The following is a 19,811-nucleotide window of genomic DNA, read 5'->3' as shown; positions in this document are numbered from 1 at the left end:
GGAATATTTGTGTCTGTAGTTAGAACAATTCATACAAGTTGGTATTCTTCCACCAATTTGTTTGATTCCTCTATTTATATACGATATACTAGACATTCGGGACTTTTTAATAATGTTTTCTTTTCCAATTATCCGGATTAGCTTTTCTACTTCATTTCCTTTCTTTCCTGTTATCATCACTATACAGTAACTAATCTATATTATCACTGAGATTATTAATAATTTCACATTGATTAGCAACTTTATCAAAGCAATTATTGTTACTATCGGAACTGAGTATATCACTATTATTATTATTGTTTATTATTATTTTACTACTATTCCAAGTATTACTAGTTTCTTTAACGTTTTTCTCTATAAAAGGTATGTCGTAATTTTCGATGGAACTCATTTTTATTATTCAACTTTACTCCAATCATTAGATACTGTCAGATGTCGCTTACGATAAATATAATCTATACATAATCGAATATACAGTGCTGGACAAAAGTATTGGCACAGCACGATTGTTGTGATATAAAACCTTATAATTACTATAAAAATTGATTTAAAGGAAAAACATTTTGACACATTAATTTATCATATTATCTATCCTCGTTTATTACATAACAGAAGCAATAATATAAATACATTGATGTACAAAATAATAACAAAATTGTCGGTTTAACCTGGTTTAGACTGGTATGTGCTTGGTCTTCCTCTCTCCATCTTTCTATCTCTTCTCTTGTCCAATATTTTTGCCCGTGTCTTTGTTGCTTTTTTCTCTCATTCCACCTTTACTTCTTTCTCCTTTCCCTTTTCTATTTCCCGTATACATTCCCTTACTAAACTTTTCTTCGACATTCTTGCCTCTTGTTCGTACCTGATTGCCTTCTTCAAAGCATTGTCCCTTACTTCCTCCCCCTTCATTTCTTCCATTATCAAATAATTCCGTGTGTTTCTATCCAGGCTTAGAATTCATTTGATATATTTCCTTTTTACCCTCTCTATCTTCTTCTCTTCTGTTCATCCCCATACTTCTGCACCATGTGTTCTACTAAGGCCTCAAACGACCTCATCCTCCTTTTGAACAAATCCCTAAATAATCTTATTCCCAAACATCGTGTTTTTTTTGGTCGATTGCTCTCTTACATCTGTTTTCTATGTGTTTTCCTGGCTTACAATTTTTCTGCATCATGAATCCCAGGTATTCCTTACCGCTGACTTGAAGTTCCGTGGCAGGAATGCGAGAAAAGTGGGAAGGGTACACCTATTTTCACGCATACGTTCAATTTTAGACCACTATTCGTCGCGGCAGTTACAGACACATGTGGACCGAGTGACGAAGAAGGTAACGAGATAGAGAGAGACAATGAGAAACACGCGGCACGCAGGGCTCCATTGGCGTAGGTGTAACATATCACTATTATATTGGGTTGTTTGGAAAGTCATTTCGTTTTCCAAATTGGAGAAAATAGAAAAGGGAAAGGAGAAAGAAGTAAAGGTGGAATGGGAAGAAAAATTTAATAAAATGTTTATACACTCTAAAAAAATCGTGTTTCATTTTCACCAAAAAAAAAGAAACGAAATGACTTTCCGAACAATCTGATGCAATAATTATACCTAATACAGGACAACAATTTTTGCTAGTCTTTTTACAATATGCTAGGAAAACATTGGTATAGTTATCAGTGGAAGTAAGTAAACTTCTTTTCAAGAATAGAAATGATTTAATAAAAATTTAATTTAGAATTTTTCATTCATTTCAAAAGAAGTTATATACATTGTGTTGTATATAACTGTCGTCATTATTTTTCAGGCACTTCCAATAGTCTGATGAAAAAATGTTTTAGACAAAAGTTAATCAATTTTTTGGCTACAAATTTAAATATAAAATATAAGAAAGAAATTTTTTTTATATAAAAATTTACAAACACATGATAGAAATAATATAATATAATAATAAAAAAGGCACGAAATGGAATCGTACGAAGAAAGAAATTGTATAGCAAAATAGGATATAATTATGAGGTAATGAATACAACTTAACTAGAAAATATGATAATATGAAAGGGGAGAAAAGGACGAATATGTAATAATAAATTTTCCTTGCAGACTATGTACAGATAGAAAATTTAAATCTTAGAAGAACGCATATACAAATGAATTGCTTTGATTTGTTTGTCGAAACATTGTGCGTTGGTAATTTGTCTACGGTCGGTACGATAAAGAAATTAATTAACTTTGGACCGCTTTTGCTTTGTATATTATGTACAACGTGATATACTGGCCCACAACAAAGATTTCTTACACCTCTGGATATAGAAATAAAAGAAATGGTGAAATTCGTTTGAAAAGCGTTACCACGACGTGGTACTATGGCAAGGAAATATTGCTTTATTTCAAATATTATCATAATACCTTTCAAGTATTTTTATATTGTTGGCGGTTTTTATTAATCTGTTGTTATTATTGTACAATTAAAGGAAACAATCTATAATAGTCATAAGGTAATTATAAAAATTATAATTAATAATTTTTTGTAGGAATATTATCGTTCGTCGATAATGCAGTTCGTTATCATCGCAAACTTTTACTTTACCAACAACTAATCTTGAATGAAATTGGCAAAAGATGAAACCAATTTTTAAGGAAATTACACAATAGTGTAACATTTTCCTTGGAGATAAAGAACAAATTAAAATTGCTGTACTAGATTATTCTACTGATTTCAATGGATGTATTGCAACTTACAATGGATTCAATGATTTTATGAACAATCGTCTACTAAAATTGCATTGTGCGCTTATATATGTTTTAATTAAAAAATTCTCGAAATCTGGTATATTATTGAGCTCAAAATTTTTCTTTTTAATGAAAGAAATAGATAAAATACGATACGATGAATATTTCAGTTTTCGAAACAATGATACAATAATAATTTCACGAATACGCGTAAGCAATTTCTGGATCAGCATATTTTAAATATTTTTTAAAGTTATACGATCTCCATACGTTATCTAAAGTTAGCCAATCTACCAATAAGTCAAATATGTAATGATATGTTTTTAAAATCAAAAGGAAACGTCTCCGGTGTTTGAGAAATTTATACTCAAGCGTCCGATTGCACGCTTCCCTTTTCATTCGTGTCCTTCCTTTTTTACAGGAGCAAATGATTTATTCGCTTCGTTTGATCCTTGAGAAAACAATAGTTCGGTTAATCGTTCTCGTAGCGGACCGTCTCGGGAAATAAAATATCGTAATTCGCCTCGATTCGCGACAAAGTCATAAAGCTCCGGTTCCAAATGACACGACAGTAGGAAATGTTGACCATCGAGGAGTATACGGGGAATAGGTTAGGACAGAAACGAAACGTAATTGCATTGTAAACGCCTCAATACGCCCTCGGTATAAGAGGCGGACTTTAATCGAGGACTCTTTACCTCCAGCGCGTAAATCACGACGAGCCGTCAAATCGAGCCGCTGTTCGCGCAACAAACGCAATACGCTTCCTTGGTAATTACAACAAATTAACCGTGAAATGGCTCGTTAATAAGAACGTTATTCTCGTTCATAATATTGTGCCGCGTACTTGTATGCGAGACGTTTGGGACCCGATCGGTTCGAGCTCCGTTTTTTTCGCTCGTGTACGAGTAAACGTTCCGAAGAAGGTATAAGAACACAAAAGGCGAACGAATGATGACGATTCACCGAACACGGTTATCCGTTCGTCAGTATTGACGTATTATTCGACCAATAAGCTACAGTCCTTTCGTTTTCATTTTCACACTAATCGGAAATTGAGAAAAACTAATTTGAATCGTCGAAATTTAAAAAGGATCGAGCAACAAAAATTACATTTTCACAGGCTCGATTTGCGTACTGTAACTGAATGAAAAAGTGCCTGAAACGAATCAGCAAATTGTACCTCAAATACCTATATACCAGGTTGTTCAATAAGTTTTGTCGTTCGATGAAACTTATTGAACGGTATTGTACTAGGTTGCTCGATAAGTTTTATCAAACGACAAAACTTATTGAACCAACTACTACGTTGGGGAATTACGGCTGCGAAACTTTAATCGCGGTAGGTAGGTAGATTCATTTCTCTCGTACGAGTTTCGGATAATTTGCAATGCTAACGGCATCCTTTACTTCAATGACTTTGGAGTACGTATGTTAAAGTTTCGCGAGTGTCTTCAGTTTGAAAAATAATGGTCGCCCGGTCCTACTTTTCGAGATACAATTGTTAGAAACTCGGGTTTTGTATTTCTTTTGTATATGTTTCCAATTACTTTGTCAAATAATCGTAAACCTGGTTCAACGATAATGATAATTATTTACAGTTTGGGGACGATTTCCTCGATTTTAATGGCTTAAAGTATGTTAAAGGGGAGAGGTTCACGAATGTTGCCGAACGAAAATTAATACAGTCAGGATTAAGTTTGGATTAAGTCTGACTTTCGTTTAGATTTTGTCTGTATCGGAAAATCATCCGAAGACAACGAATATTCGTTGCAAATGGTTCTAACTTTTGAATAAACGATCTATTATTTTCCTCTCATCTTCTGATGCCTCTAACCTCAAAATAAGAAGCAAACTAGCTATAATTGTGGGTAGAGGTGACCTCAATGACCTTTTATCTTCGTCATATACTTCAAGGTTATTTAAACCGATCAGATTGTTGGTATTGCAAATAATTACAAATTTTTGTACTTCTTTCTCAATTTTCTAAAGATTTACACTTTCTAGTTGCCAAACAAACGTACATACATATGTGTATGTCATACGTTAAAGTGGACGTTGCTTACTTTTATTTTATATAAAAGATAGACAAATAAACAAACGTATTGAGTAAAATCTTTAAAAATGAAAACAAAAAATATATTATTTACCGATTACATATTTTATACACATGAATGTGTATCGACGTCCTCAACGATTTTAACGAATACAAATTTGTGAAAACACTCAATGGTAGAAAAGCAGTTGAGTTTCAATATAATGGGAGAACGAATAGACATTATTTAAGTGGTTACATTTAATAGTAAAAGTTTATTGCGCTATAATATATTTCGTTGAAATGAATGGAAAGTTGTAATTGAATCGTATAGAAATAACAATTGTTATTGAAAGAGCTGAAGATTATCACGTTCGATAAATACAAGATACTAAATATTCTTTTCATTATACTCTTGTTATAAAAATTCACATAGTACTTGACTTAATTCGTACACATCATTTCAAAATTGAAAAGGCCAACAGTCTCGATGGTTGCTACTTTGCAAGGTTTTCTTTTGAGATTAGATAAAAGAAATACTTACTTTTGAATCATTATGCTTCTGTATGTAACCATTAACTGAATATTCTAAAATTTCTCAGAGAACACGAAGAACCAAACTCTGCGATAAATAATAAATCTAAAAGAAAAAGATCCTTATAATTCATAGTCAAACGTAATACGCAATTATTAAAAAAGATGTTAATGATACATATATGAACATTATTCTGTATTTTATGCCTCCATTAATTTATTCTTTTCATTAATAATTCAAGAGCTTTAATGATGTACCAAGACAAGCGTTGCAATTCTTTTGTAAATCATTGATCGTAAGACCTTTACCTTTAATATTTTAAGTTTGTTGAGCTGTCCATTGCAGTGTATCTGCTTTTTCATGAAAAACATTTTTCTATAATAGCTGAAATTATTTTTAATCGTATCGATTTTGCACGGAGCTTTCGGTGTACGTATTTACAGATAATAATGGTAACGAAGTGGAAATGTGAAATTTCAATTACAGAAATAAAATGTGACATAATTTAAAATTTGTAAAGCGATAAGAGTATCGTAAAATCGTTATGATCCGATACATGGTATCGGAACAACTACAATTGCAAACGTTTCTTTATTAAAATTCGTTAAAAATACACTCCCGGATAAAACAATACGACACCCATACTACGTTTCGATCTTTGATATTATGTTTAACATATCTACTTCTAATGAATGAAATGTAAATATTATTGAAGTGAAGGTGAAACTACAGCTACCTCCTGCCGAGAAATTCGTTTATTTAACAAGTTATCGACATTCCCAGTTGTAGACCGTGATCCGATAGAAAACCGTTACGGTCGTGTATTTTCACCGCTCTGTCAAAAACTGACGTCGAAGCGGAAATTTCTCCAAACCAGTAGGATTCGAGTTAGCTCCCTCTACGACATCTCCGAGTATAGGAGCTGGTGACGAAAATTGGTACAAAAGACTGGACAATTTCCAAATTACTGTCACAAGCAACGAACAAAACCTCCTGTTTCGAGCGACAGTAATCGTTGCGTTGCAATTGGCGACCTCGATGCGAGCGTAAGTGTAAGAAGAAGAAGAGCAGCCAACGGAGAGCAGCAAATTCCACCTTATCGACCACGAAGATTGAAACCAGTGTTGTGGTTCTGCCAGTTGGAAGAACACAGTTCGCGTTGAATAGCATCACGGTGAAACAACGCAACACTTCTCTACACCGGTCGACAAGCACGCGTAGAAGGTCGACGATACACTCGCCAATCCCTCGGAGATTGGAGAACACAAGAGGCTGGAAAGCGAGTTGATAAGACGACTATAAACGTCGCGAGAGTAGCGGATTCAGCAGCTGCTGGAACACGATGAAATTGGAGACGGGGCACCGTTTCAATTCCTACGGCATATTCGTAATCCAACAGGTCTTCGATGCGAGCTGTTCTGGTAACGCAAGTCGATACATTGTTGGACGAAATAATTCTCGTACAAGTTGCCACGAAACAATGAGTTTTTATCGAAACCAGAGATTACGTGCAAGTAGATTGTCTAACTTGATCTTGGAATTGATCTTAAACAACACGGCTTGAGAATAATATAAACGAAGGTAATTTTCATGAACAATTCGATGTAGTGGTTCACCCACGAGTAGAAGCATTAGAAAAGCTTTGAGCTGAAATTTGTTAAAATGTTACGGTTCGTTCGAACCGCCACCGCGTGACCCATGATGAACCACTCTAATCTAGTTTACATCAAATTCAGAAGACTTACCCCTGAGAGACTGAGAGCAGCACAGAAGGTATCTCAAAGACCATTGAAGAGTCCCTAATCGTCGTATCTTCGTTTGATGGCCAAAAAAGACTGGTAATATTTATCACGTTTTGAATCTATAGACAACATCGAACTGACCTTGCAGACGCGAGAGAAAAAAAAATGGCCCTAACAACTCCATTTGGACTTAGAAACACCCCTTAAACTGTCCAATGATTCGTCAACGAGACTTTGCGCCGATTGAATTCTTCGCTATCTCGAGGATGTTAAATTGCATTCAAAAACAAGAAAGAATATTGTGAACGCAATTAAACAAGTTTTTGAACGACTGTGATATATCGGTGTCGTAAGAAAACCGAGACAAGCGTGTTTCTCGAACTACGTCAAACGTAGACAAGATGGCCGTCGTTAGAAAATTTAAAAAATCATCGAACGTTGAAGAATTTCGTGAATGTTTAGGTATGGTCACTTTTTACTTCGTTTCCTTTCGAAAGCAAATTTACAAATCTCGTTGATAAATCCTGATTTGTTAAAATGGCTAACCCCACCTGAAAATTCGACTATAACTTGGACATTAGAGATCGATACTTTGTTTATGCGTGTAAAGCCACTAGCCAATGTTGCCAACGCTTCGGTCTCGATCGTGTAAAGGGGATTTTTATATCTTTCAGCTTCAATCGATCGTTTTAGCAGTGATTTGTACCATTCACGATAAATTGCTCTATTTTGCCGTGATGCACCGTTTCAGCCGGTGAAAATGCTCAAATTGTCTTCTATTTAAATACTTTGCTCGTAAAAGTTCTCTCCAACGATTTTGCTAGTGCATTTAAATTCGGAGAGTATTCAGATCACAGCACAAGGGGAACTTTTTGCCACGGGGAACACGATACGCCATGTGAATAGCAACGTTCTCTTAGAAAATAAATTTTGATCCAATAATACGATCTAAACACGATATACCATGTGAATAGTAACGTTGTCTTAGAAAATAAATTTTGATCCAATAATACGATCTAATTCCATAGAAAACCATTTCAGGAATCGGTTTGAAACGCTACATTTTCTTACTTAATCTATTAAATACTTAAAGGACAATTACAAAAAAAATTTAAAAATGTTTGCTCTAAAATTTCTTTTACTCCTTATCATCTCAATGTATTTGAAAATGTTTACTTTAAAATTTATTTCGCTCGTCATGTTAGTTCGAAAACATGATTTTATTTCATTATCCGGTTACTATGTTGCTCGAGCGATCAATACTTTCTTGCATCGAAATCAAGTAACATGTACTGTTCTTTCTACCTTGAATAACATTAATACTACTTTGTCATTGTAGTCGATTTCGATCCACAGAATCGTCCGTTCCGTGTAATCGTTACATTATTATCCCGCACTCCCTCATCACTTGTAGACATTCAATCAACGAAGTCATTGTGGCTAATCGGGCCATAAATTTACATAATACATAAATGGTTGCCTTTCCATATGTATCAGTTTCTCTCGAGTGCAATCACTGTTTTATAAATCAAACATGGATATTTTCGTCTTTAGAAGAAGGATGTTTCATGTTTCGAGGCATGAGAATTGTATTTTTAACATTTCATTTTCATTCCAAGTTAACGGAATCTGTAAAGTATCGTACTTATCAAATACACCAGTTGTACTTCTTACGAGTTGATGTTTATTCGGATTTTATTATACAATTTCTTTAAAGCATAGAATTAAATGGTTCATGTACGTATGTATTTTCAATTCTAGAAGCAATAAATATTACTCCTTCGAAACGAATAATTTTGTTCGAACTGAACAAGTATTCAAATTCGTTATTATTAGCCTTGCGATGATGTTGCGTTGTATCGCTGTGAAATTTAAATACGAATATCGATTCACCGTCTCTTTGGATAGTTCCAGCTTAGTGTATTTAAAATAACTTACATTTGCGTTAACCTTCTCGAAGATGTCGCGTGTAAACTTTTCTGTACGTAACAGTTCTTAGACTTCGTTGTTCGAAAAAAACTCGAAGACGAATTGTCGAAAATCTCGTGACTTAGAAGTGCCGCCGATTTCCGATAGAAGTACAACGGAAGTGATGAAATAATACGAAGGAAGGGGCGAAGGTCGCGTGACAAACCACCGACCAGTGTAAACGAATGCAACGACGATAACCGTGCGACAGGGCAGCGACTGGACAACGAGTGGTCCGAATCCGCACTAATTTGGTTTCACGTTACAGAGTGATTATACGTGCCTCCACGGCGTAACGCAATATGGATTTGGGCGGTTCCTTAATCCGAAACAAAGCGCCGGTTTCGATGGGCACACGTGGTGGGTGTGGGAGAGACCTCACACACCGTTTCGTTCCTATCCTCGTGTCGGGAGCGCGAAACGAAACCTCCTAGACGGAGGCCCCTTTCGAGAAACTGGATGGTACGGTATAATTACGTGCAGCCGCTTACGCGACCTCCTCTTCTCCACCTTGAATCAGAAATCGATTACTCTTCGAGGCCAAGTTTTTCCCCGAATTGCTTCGCCTCCCTGGAATTGACTTCGTAACAGGAACATCGCGATGCAACGCGTCATTTGCCTTACTTCTCGATCACTCGACCAATAGATGGACACGAGTCGATTAATTATTTTACCAGGTTGCTCCAGATTCGCGCAAGTATCTTTTCCCTCGTCCGTACGATCGCGAAAATTCAATCGTTTCATGCGCGTCGAAAGATTTTCTTCCCGTTAAATGATTCTTGGAGACTGCAACGTAGATGGTCTTTCCGCGATCGGTTAAACTCTTTGATTCGGTGGAGTGTTGCTTGGCCAATGTGGTCGTTTAACATTCTATTTTCATTCCAAGTTAATGGAATCTGTAGTTAAAGTATCGTACTTATCAAATACACCAGTTGTACTTCTTACGAGTTGATATTTATTTGGATTTTATTGTATAATTTCTTTAAAGCATAGAATCAGATGGTTCGTGTGTATTTAGATTTCAGAAGCAATAAATATTTCTCCTTCGAAAAGCTCGTGACAAAGAAAGATCAAATGCGATCAAATCTTAAACGTGCATTATCAAGGTGACACAAGTTTGGTTTCCTTGTGCCTGATGATGATCATACACATCAGGAGGCACGATGTACAATGAAACCATGAGCCTGAACTTCTGTTCGCTAACGTTGACGGTATTCTTCTATTAATTCTGCATACGACGTTACACGCTGGTCACGATATACTTCTGTATATGCGATTTGATTACGTTCCAGTAGGGAAAAATAAATAATAATACACTTCCCACGCCCCACTAAACGGATAAGAGTATCTTTTGCGCAAGCAAATCCTCTTTTACCGCTGGTTTCTTATCTGTATCTGCCCGCTTTCTTTTTCTTACAGTATCTAAGTTGCGTAAACTCTTGCGCATACGAGGATCATAGAGAGGCGAGGGTGTTTTTTCATTGTTGTCGATTGCCTTTCGATAATTCACGAGCCTGGGGTATCCACGTTTGTAACTCTGATTTCTTGATTACCGTAGGTGACGATGTACAGTGCCACGTGAAGAATTTAGCTTTCCGCTAATTTGCGATCTGTTCAACTGGATTCGGCTTCACCTTTCCATAACTATTTAGCCAAAGCGTTATCGTTAAGTACAACCGAACCTTCCAAATCATTTCCAACTAATTCTTACCAATGGTAGTGCGACTGAATGTCACTAATTGACATATGAATGTCATTAATTGTTTTTGTCACAATTATTGCATTTCTATGTATCATTTTATTTTCTGTTGGTTTTGGTTTATATTCGATACAAATAAACATCTAAAAGTTGAAAAACAAATAAGACAAACTCAAAATAAACATCTAATTCGTATTAGATAAAAATATCCGCAAATATATGGATCAACTTAACATCTTAAGGTATTTGCTTTTAAATATTAATTATTTTTGTTATTTCTTTCTGTACAGCAGTAATATTTAAGTTTTTTTTTTTTTATCAAAACTGGTTTCTTTATGGATAATTTTTACTTATATATACATGTATATACATAAATAAAAATGTATTCCTAATGGAGATTTTTAGAACGTACCAACTATATCGATTAATTTTTATTTGTCTATATCATAAGCAATTACGTTAGTGTTTTTAAAGATAAATTTAATATTTTGAAGTTGATCTTACTTAGAAATAGTCTCTTTAGCGTTACTTAATGTCATCGTAGTTGAAAGCTTTTTAAACAAGTTTGTTTCTATAAGAAAAATCTTACATTTTGTTTTTACCTATTCTTAAATTTCGAAAAAAAAATTGAATAAATACTCAAACGTTTACAAACTATTCAATTGCTTCTTGGATGTTATGAAAGCGATACGGATAAATAAAAAGAGAAAAGTAACGTTTCATACCAGTATGATCATCATTCTTCGTACGTATGTCTTGTTAAGAATATTTATGGATTCGTAAATAGTGCTTGAACCTGTCTTTTTGTAGTTGTCCACTTATTTACAACAGATTTCGACACGTGGTTTCTGTAAGTAGCTACGTTATTAATGACATTGCACATTCAAAGTATTTCATTTGATGCGAACCTACAGGAATGCTTGTTTTACAAGACATGTCTCATTGCTCATACCGCGTGGTTATTGATAAGGATTTTGTAGCCAGTTTTCATTCCTTAGTATTGCTTGCAACTTCACAACAGAGAGGTGCACCATACAGAAGCGCCGATATTAACAGCGAAAGGAAAAGAAAATTGCTATCAGACTAACGATTAAAAATACAAATGCAAGAAATAAATTTATAAAAACAGAGTAAGATTGAATCGGGAGGTAACAGGAAATAAAATAGCTAACTCAAGTGCAAAAGAAGTTACAATCAAACCATCGAACAGAAATTCTATCCTGATTCCACATGACAACATTATAAAATATAATACAAATTTTAACGATAAAGAATTTTACTAGGAAACAGAGAGTTTATTTACTCCCGGAACTAATCGAATAGAAGTACTATAAAGATACTTCTCTACATGCAACTTTAAACAGAATATTTTTCACGCAAGATTTGTAGAGATACTAGCAATATCTTCCAAGTAGTATCTTCGAACGTAATTAAGACATTGATTCGAATAAACCAAGGATGCTCTTCAATGGTATATAGGATAACAAATTCCTAGTTATTTTTTAATTATAGTATTTATTCGTTGAGTGCTCGGTTCGGCGTGCACGTTTGTCCTGCGAAGGCGAGAGCGAGTCAGATAGACCGAAAGCATCGAACTTGGTTTCTTCTTTCGGATGCTCGATACTTCTTTGCGTGCATTGTGTTTCATTTGTCTCGTGTCGTTCCTCGTTCGTTTTCAGTTCCTCTGACATACTTTCCTTCCGTCTCGCTCTTGCCTTCGGCTAGAAAGAAGCGAGAAACGACTGTTCGGTAAACGTGTCTCCTCTGCGCTAAGGAGCCTTCGAATCAACGTGAAATATTTACGGGGGCAGCGACAACGAAATATTCACAGTGACAGTGAAATTCGGGCGTGTCTTCGCACCATAGTGCGAATTTTTCGCTGCCGTTGCGAGTATTTTTTGTTGATCCGTGGAAACTAATTTCTTTCGCAAGGGTGGTAACAATATTACACATGATCGGACGAGAAACAGACATTTTCGTTGTTTACTTTAAAATAATAGCATTTCGCGTTGGTTTGGGGGCCTCTTAACACGAAACACGATAAATGTACTACACGACGTAGTTTCGATAAAAAATATTTGTAAATTGTTACATAGTAGGAACTACTATCGTACGAAAAAACAGTAAGTACATCTTTGAATTGCTTCGAAATACAAAACTAAATAAGCACTAATAAATGTGATCAAAGTTGCTTATAACTAGTTGACGCGACTATAAATATATGTATATGTATGTATATGTATAATACAAACAAAAGATTACTTAGTTTCACACAAATGTTACTTCGTTTTGTGGACACATCATTGCTTGAAGAACCGTAAAATAACCTAAAACATTGTCTCTTACATAATTTACCAGAAAGAACGGATCATCTGTCATAATTATTATTCAACATTTGTATTAAGAAAGTAATTGTATTTTTGAAATTTAATAATAATAGGTACGATTTTTCGTAACTACAAGCGATATTCGTGCATTTCTTACTGGAACTGCTAGTCATAGTCGTTTGTAAGACTTTCAGGTAGATCTTTTGAATTAATTTTTATCGGCGATTAATCGTTTGAATTGTTTTTAATGTTAAAATTCAGATCAAACTCGACGTTGAGAAAATGTTCTTAATCGTTCATCTAGCGAGAAAAATTTAAAACAAGGGAAAGAATGTTAGGATTTGCTTAAAGTTCAGTTAACGAAACAATCTGTAGAAAGAGAATATTTTGTAATCGATGCTGAAATGAATATAATTAAAAAATTTGTCTGCCCTTACAATCGGCTCATCGTTTAATAATAATAATAACGAATAAAATTGATGCCAGCAACGAGTAATATTACTTTAGTAATAGAGAAATTTGTTGAAAATCTGAGCATTCGGAATTATGGCACACAAAAAACAAGTAATCTTTGGGATTATTAAATTGCTGATAACTAAATCGTTGTTATTTTGATCACTGCGAGACTCTTTAACGCAGAAGAATGAAATAATATGTTCATTTGCCGTGCTTCGTCTCTTGCGATTAAATACCTTGACGATAAACATCACAATGTACACTTGATTTTACTCTTATCGTATACGATGTTTTTTAAACTAATCCTTTTGTTTACTTCTATTTATTAAGCGCTTAGATACATCGTTCGTAACAGATGCGAGATTTCTATATGCTTTCTATGTTCTATGCTTAAAAACATGGATCCTTTGAAATTCAATTGATCGAAAAATATTATTCTTAGTTTCTGCGTGACAATGAGTATACGAATATTGTCAACCTTCTATGTGGCTCAATAAATGCTAACGTTTTATGTAAGCGTTTTCTTATGCAATGATCTAACAAAATTGTACGCTTCGTATATATAATTTCGAGATATTTTGTTTTCAAATTTTAAATTAATCTCATATTCAAAACATAGAAATTCGAAACATAAGATCAATTTTTTCACTTCTGTATTGAATATAACATTACGAGGTATAGGTGCAAATTGCTCCATCTAAAACGGTTCACCTGGATAATTTTTTTCTTGGTTTTGAGAATATGAAAAAATATCAACATAAGTTGTATAATTTTCAAGGACAAATACAATGCAAAAAGGGTTCTTTCGACGGTACATTTAGACCTTTGAAGATCGACTTGCTTTTTTCATATTCGACACGTTTTCATTTCTTTCGTCGTGTAGCATTCACCCAGACAAATTTATTGGTGTAGTTCAATATAACCTTAAGATAATTGTGGATTTAAAGAACTGAATAAAACGGAAAATTAAAGTACCTTATTTAGACTTGAAAATCAAATGGTATTCGCGAATTGCAAGACATTATGAGAAACACACTACGGTAAATTGCAGTGATCTTTTATTATGTAGATTTACTTAAGCACTTCAGAAACTATAAGACAATGAATAAATAGAGCTTCTGCTGCGTTTGCAGCCGGAACGACCGAAACATTACAATCTATGGCTGTGCATTCGATAGAACGCATTGCTGTTAAAGAAACCCCATTTTGAACATTTACAAAATAAAATAGGGTAATTTAAAATTTCGTTCTGTTTTTTAAATCTACTCCTTTCGGTGCCGTATTGAACTATATCGAAAATTCATCTCGGTATCAATTACAGATAAAAAGATGCAAATATATTGTTTTGCATAGAACACGGAACTTGTCCTTTAAACCTTTGAATGTACAGAACTTGAAACAAAATTTCTTTCTGCCTTGTGTGTGCCGTTGAAAATTATGTAATTTCTTCATGATATTTCTCGTTTCTACAAAACGAAGAAAGTTATTTCGGTGGATGAACAAAGAAAGATATTCCATTTTAAGTAGACCGCCAACTTGTCTAATTTCATATTGCAGAGAACAGTATGTAAAAACGAAGTTTTCGAAATTTACACGATTTTATGCACAAGTCGTCAAAAAATGATAATTCTTCGTACGACTTGGAACAAAGCCAATTTTGACGTTCGGTGTACGTAAAGTGTAAATTAATGCATGTTCAACTTGTCTCCGAAGACAAAACTTTTCTGAATTTCTCTGGGAATAGTCAGCAGATCCCCGTGTAAACATGCTACAAAACACTTGTCGTCAGAGTAACAAATCGTAATTAGAAGCGTGACCAGTGTCGCCCATTCTTTTTCACTGTATATATACGCTGTAGTAGAATTTACAGTTCTAAGTTCAAGTGGCCAAGCAATGTTTTACGCGTGCCATCCAGCCGTGAATCTGCTCGTGAATATTACACGCAGCACGCGCATGTCTAATAGTATGTTCAAATACAACGGTAAATTAGCGCCGCCTTGAATTAGCTTCGACTTGAAACGCAGGTTTTCGTCGTAATTAGTACCGCAAACACTATATTGTACTCGGAATTGCTTAATTCTGATAAAAAATGGCATTGCAAAGCATATCTAATGAATCCTGTCACGTACGATATATCGTGGCGCTAAAATTGTACTGTTATAAAAAACGAATTATCGGAAAAGTGAATTATACGTACGTGATGTTTAACAAATTGTAGCGCGCTCGAGAAATCGGAACTCGTCGATTAAAACGTGTTACTATTACCGTGAGGTTTTATTTTCCAGTTATTAATGTTGATTTCCGTTTTTAATATTGCGATGTTGTTTCAGTAGCTACACTTGGAATTTGTCTCTTCGGCTCGACAAGATACCGTGTTACAATTTACATTTGTTTTCTAGAAACTTCAAAATATGTGTTGAGCACTTTGTGTGCGTTATAGAACATTCGTTGCTTGTAAACTTTAATTTTGTACTGTACTGAGAGATCCGTTTGACGATTCGAAATAACTCGTGAACCGTTCGTTTGATGAAATAATTATTCAGGATAATTTTTCACCGAATCGAAAAGTACGTATAATTCGATTAGTTTTCTTACTATCTTTCTTTTTTACTGTTATATAGAGGTCACCTTCGATATTTTGAACGGAACAAGCAACGTTTTACCGTGTGATATTTACAAAAGTACCGCTGAGAAGACGAATATTAACACGTTGTCCACCACGCCAGTTTTCCATATCTAAGGATGTCTTCGACATTTGTTTAAACTGTAGCGAGAAAATTAGGTGTATTCAATAATTTGTCGGTGTACTTGTTATTTTATAGCATTACCAACAACAGTAACTTTATTTAAAAGCTCGAAAGCATTGTTCATTGTAGGCGCTCTAGAGGAATGTTGTAAATTTGGAGCGCTAGTCACTCGTGACCACCATGCCCTTCAAAGTGTTAAGTATACGGAATCCATAGTTAACACATATCGTGGTATTTTCAAAGTAATCTCTACTTGAAACAATGCTCGAAGTATTGGCCCATAGAATCGATGCAAATTCAAGATCGTTGAGCAAGTACTTCTCACATCTTTTGTCGTGATTCATCATGATCGTCATCTTCTAGTTTCTCGTTATATAGTACAATGTACAAAGTGAACCTTCGTGATAGCACTGCATCGTTAAAAGTGTTTGGTAAGGTAGAATATGTAATTAAAGCGTTAGTATTTCAGATAAAAGATGCCATATGGTACTGTTGTCTTTTCAGTTTGTTTGCACTGTAACTATTGGAAACAAGAATCGAGAATAGTGTGAGCCAATGGGACAGAGTTAAGACGACGTGAGCAGAAAGTGGTCGAGGATAATTTTGTAATAATTTCTTACAAAAATATTGGTGACAACTTCCCAGAAAACACTACTGATAGGTGAATGAACCATTGCTAAAGCAATGGCTGAAGTCTACTGTTGCTAAGGGTGTTCAGGTTGCTAGATCAGGACGTATTCCGAAAATATTTTTGTTTCATACGACTATTCGATATCCCAAAAGGTTCGTGTATAGTAATGCGATTGAGAGTAATACTCAAGACTGTTCAAGATATTTACCAAAGGGACACTGTTCTACTTGTACCTGGACGACAACTTGGTCCAGGGATCTATCTATCTGTGTGTATCTAATTTGGTAGTTCTGTTTCCGAAACGACCCAAAGTAGACGCGTGTCTGTGAGACAAAAAGGTCATCGGCCAATAAGTGATACTGTCTATGATTATCATTCACTCACAGGTATAAGAAAGGCAATGTCAAATAGTCTGGTGGATAGACTCAACATAAAAGATCCGCCTAATAGAGACTACCCAGAAAACTTCTTTCTTCTACCGTGGTATACTAAAGATGTTGGATACAGTTTTGTTTAGATAACGAATAATATTTTATGTAGATAAACTTATATTCACGGACCAAGAACAAGGTTTTCACTGTAATGAATAAATTTGTAAGTTCGTAAATGTTTTATTAAATAGTTATAATAAAGATATGAATTGCGAAGAAAACAGTAACGGTTTTACTGTATTGGCGCGATACAGACATAGAATAGACGAACGATGTTTACGTTATCTCTTGATACTATGTTTATTGTTTTGGAACGATTCCGTTCGACCGCAAACTGTCATCATTTCCATCACGAAGCTTTAGTAATAATTTACCTTCGGTTGCGATTTTACTCGCGAAGTTACAGTTTATTATCTTTAAAATGTCAAGAGTGTTTTCGAATTTCGAATATGCAAACGTACACGACGCTTATGGATTTTTGCGCGCAAACTGCTCGAGCTGTCGTTAGAGAACGTTAACAAAGATTTTCTAGCATCTATTGTATCATATATTACCAGTGTTCAATTTTGTGTAGTTCTTCACTTTCGCCAAAGGATATACATTTTTGTTCGAAGGACACGAACTTATGTACAATGTTATACGTGTGTATTATATTTGCCGACAGTCTGAAAGAATCGTAAATTATTTCAACAGTGCAGTAAATTATTTCAACCTACAGGAAGTACTCGTCGTTCTTCGAATTCAGCTGCAAAGATACCGAAGTGTTTGGAAAACATTGGAAATCATTAATAAGCATCCGTGTTATTGCACTTTTGTATACAAACTATTATCAGATGACTTCACGAAGAGATTAGAATTTTGCGAATAATACACAAATGCAGTAGAAAGGGACGATCTTTTTTCATAAAAATTCTTGTGGATTGATCAGGATAAATTTACGCAAGGAGGCATATTTAATGTATCATATATGTATTACACGTATGATAATTATCTAAGGACCGAACAAAATTCACATTCCATGGCGCATTGGAGCATTTTAGTTTTGCTTCAAATGTAATATTTGAATAGTCCTCATGTTCTACCTAAACAATAGACCGATAACTCTTTTTAATGTTTTTAACCAGCGCGTTATCGACAATGCTAGAAGACCTACTCTTAAGGGTTAGTTGTAATGGTTGATTACAATTAGATGATTGCCCAGTATATTATGCACGAGAAGTAAATAAACGATTGGTTAAATAAACATTTTTCCAAAAGATGGATTGGTCGTGGAGGACCAGTTCTTTAGCCGTCTAGGTCACCTTACACCTTCAGATTTTATCTGTGGTGGACTGTAAAAGAGAAAGTTCATAGTGTCGAAATGAACACACGTGGCAAATTAAAAGAAAAAATTAATATTGCTTTTGCTAAGATTACACAAAATTCGTTCTGCGACCAATTCAATAGACTTGTTTCAAGAATGTCGGACGACATTTCGAAATAGCATAATAGCTAGAGCATTTCTTTCACACTTTATATTTTCAACGAAACTTACTAGTTTCCAATCTTTAAGGAAGGAAAATATTGTATTGGAGATTAATTTTAAAATCTTTTCATTATCGAAAGACATGTTTTAAAATCCTTTGAGTACGTTTTGTCCATTAAAAGTAAATGATTTTAAATCGTCGATTTTAAATTCGAAGACGAAATGTTTTTATTTATTTTGCTCTTTTGTTTTAAAGACACCATTTTGTAAAATATCGATTTCTCTTATTTATTTTTTGTCTTTACTCAATAAAATTTGTTTGTATTTTTGTTTCAATTTATAGCATTCAGTAGCAATTACTTCCGTAAAGGAGAGAAGTTGTTTTTACCCACTTTTTTGTACAATTATTTTCTAAAGAACTATTCATTTTATTAATGTTTAAAAATGTATACATATTCTTGGATAATTGGTAAATATCTATAACAAATCTGAAAATATTCCGTTAAATACTTTTCTCTTTACAAATTCCCAAAGATAGCATTTATTTTAAGATGTCCGAACGTAAAATCCCCCTTAAGGTCGTCAAGTTTGGCGAATTACTCGGTATTGATTTAAGTATTGTTATGAAAACGTATAATTTTACCTGATATATGTGCGAGGCGGAGTGCTCTGTGAACTTCGACGTAAACGTCACGAAACTGCCATGGTTTGATGACAGTTCTTCAATTGTCTAGCTTTGGGAAACTCCCAATGCATCGATTCTAGAATCTGTAGCTTTCACATCTTCGTAAAGACACAAAACATCTCCACCAATTCACTCTATACCTCAATGCCAAAATATCAATCAGGTAACCATATTTACATACGCGAATCGTAATGACCAATCACCGAGTGAGTTTATTTCGTCAATGCAAAATACAAAAGTTTTACGATTTTCGGTTTGTTACGGACGGAGAAATCCATTTCATTGTATATATCGGGTTGTTCGGAAAGTCGTTTCGTTTTTTTTTTTTTTGGTGAAAATGAAACAGGATTTTTTTAGAATGTATAA

The sequence above is a fragment of the Ptiloglossa arizonensis genome, chromosome 2 (genome assembly GCF_051014685.1).
Source record: "Ptiloglossa arizonensis isolate GNS036 chromosome 2, iyPtiAriz1_principal, whole genome shotgun sequence".
Lineage (NCBI taxonomy): Eukaryota > Metazoa > Arthropoda > Insecta > Hymenoptera > Colletidae > Ptiloglossa > Ptiloglossa arizonensis.
Note: the sequence above shows the minus strand (reverse complement) of the source record.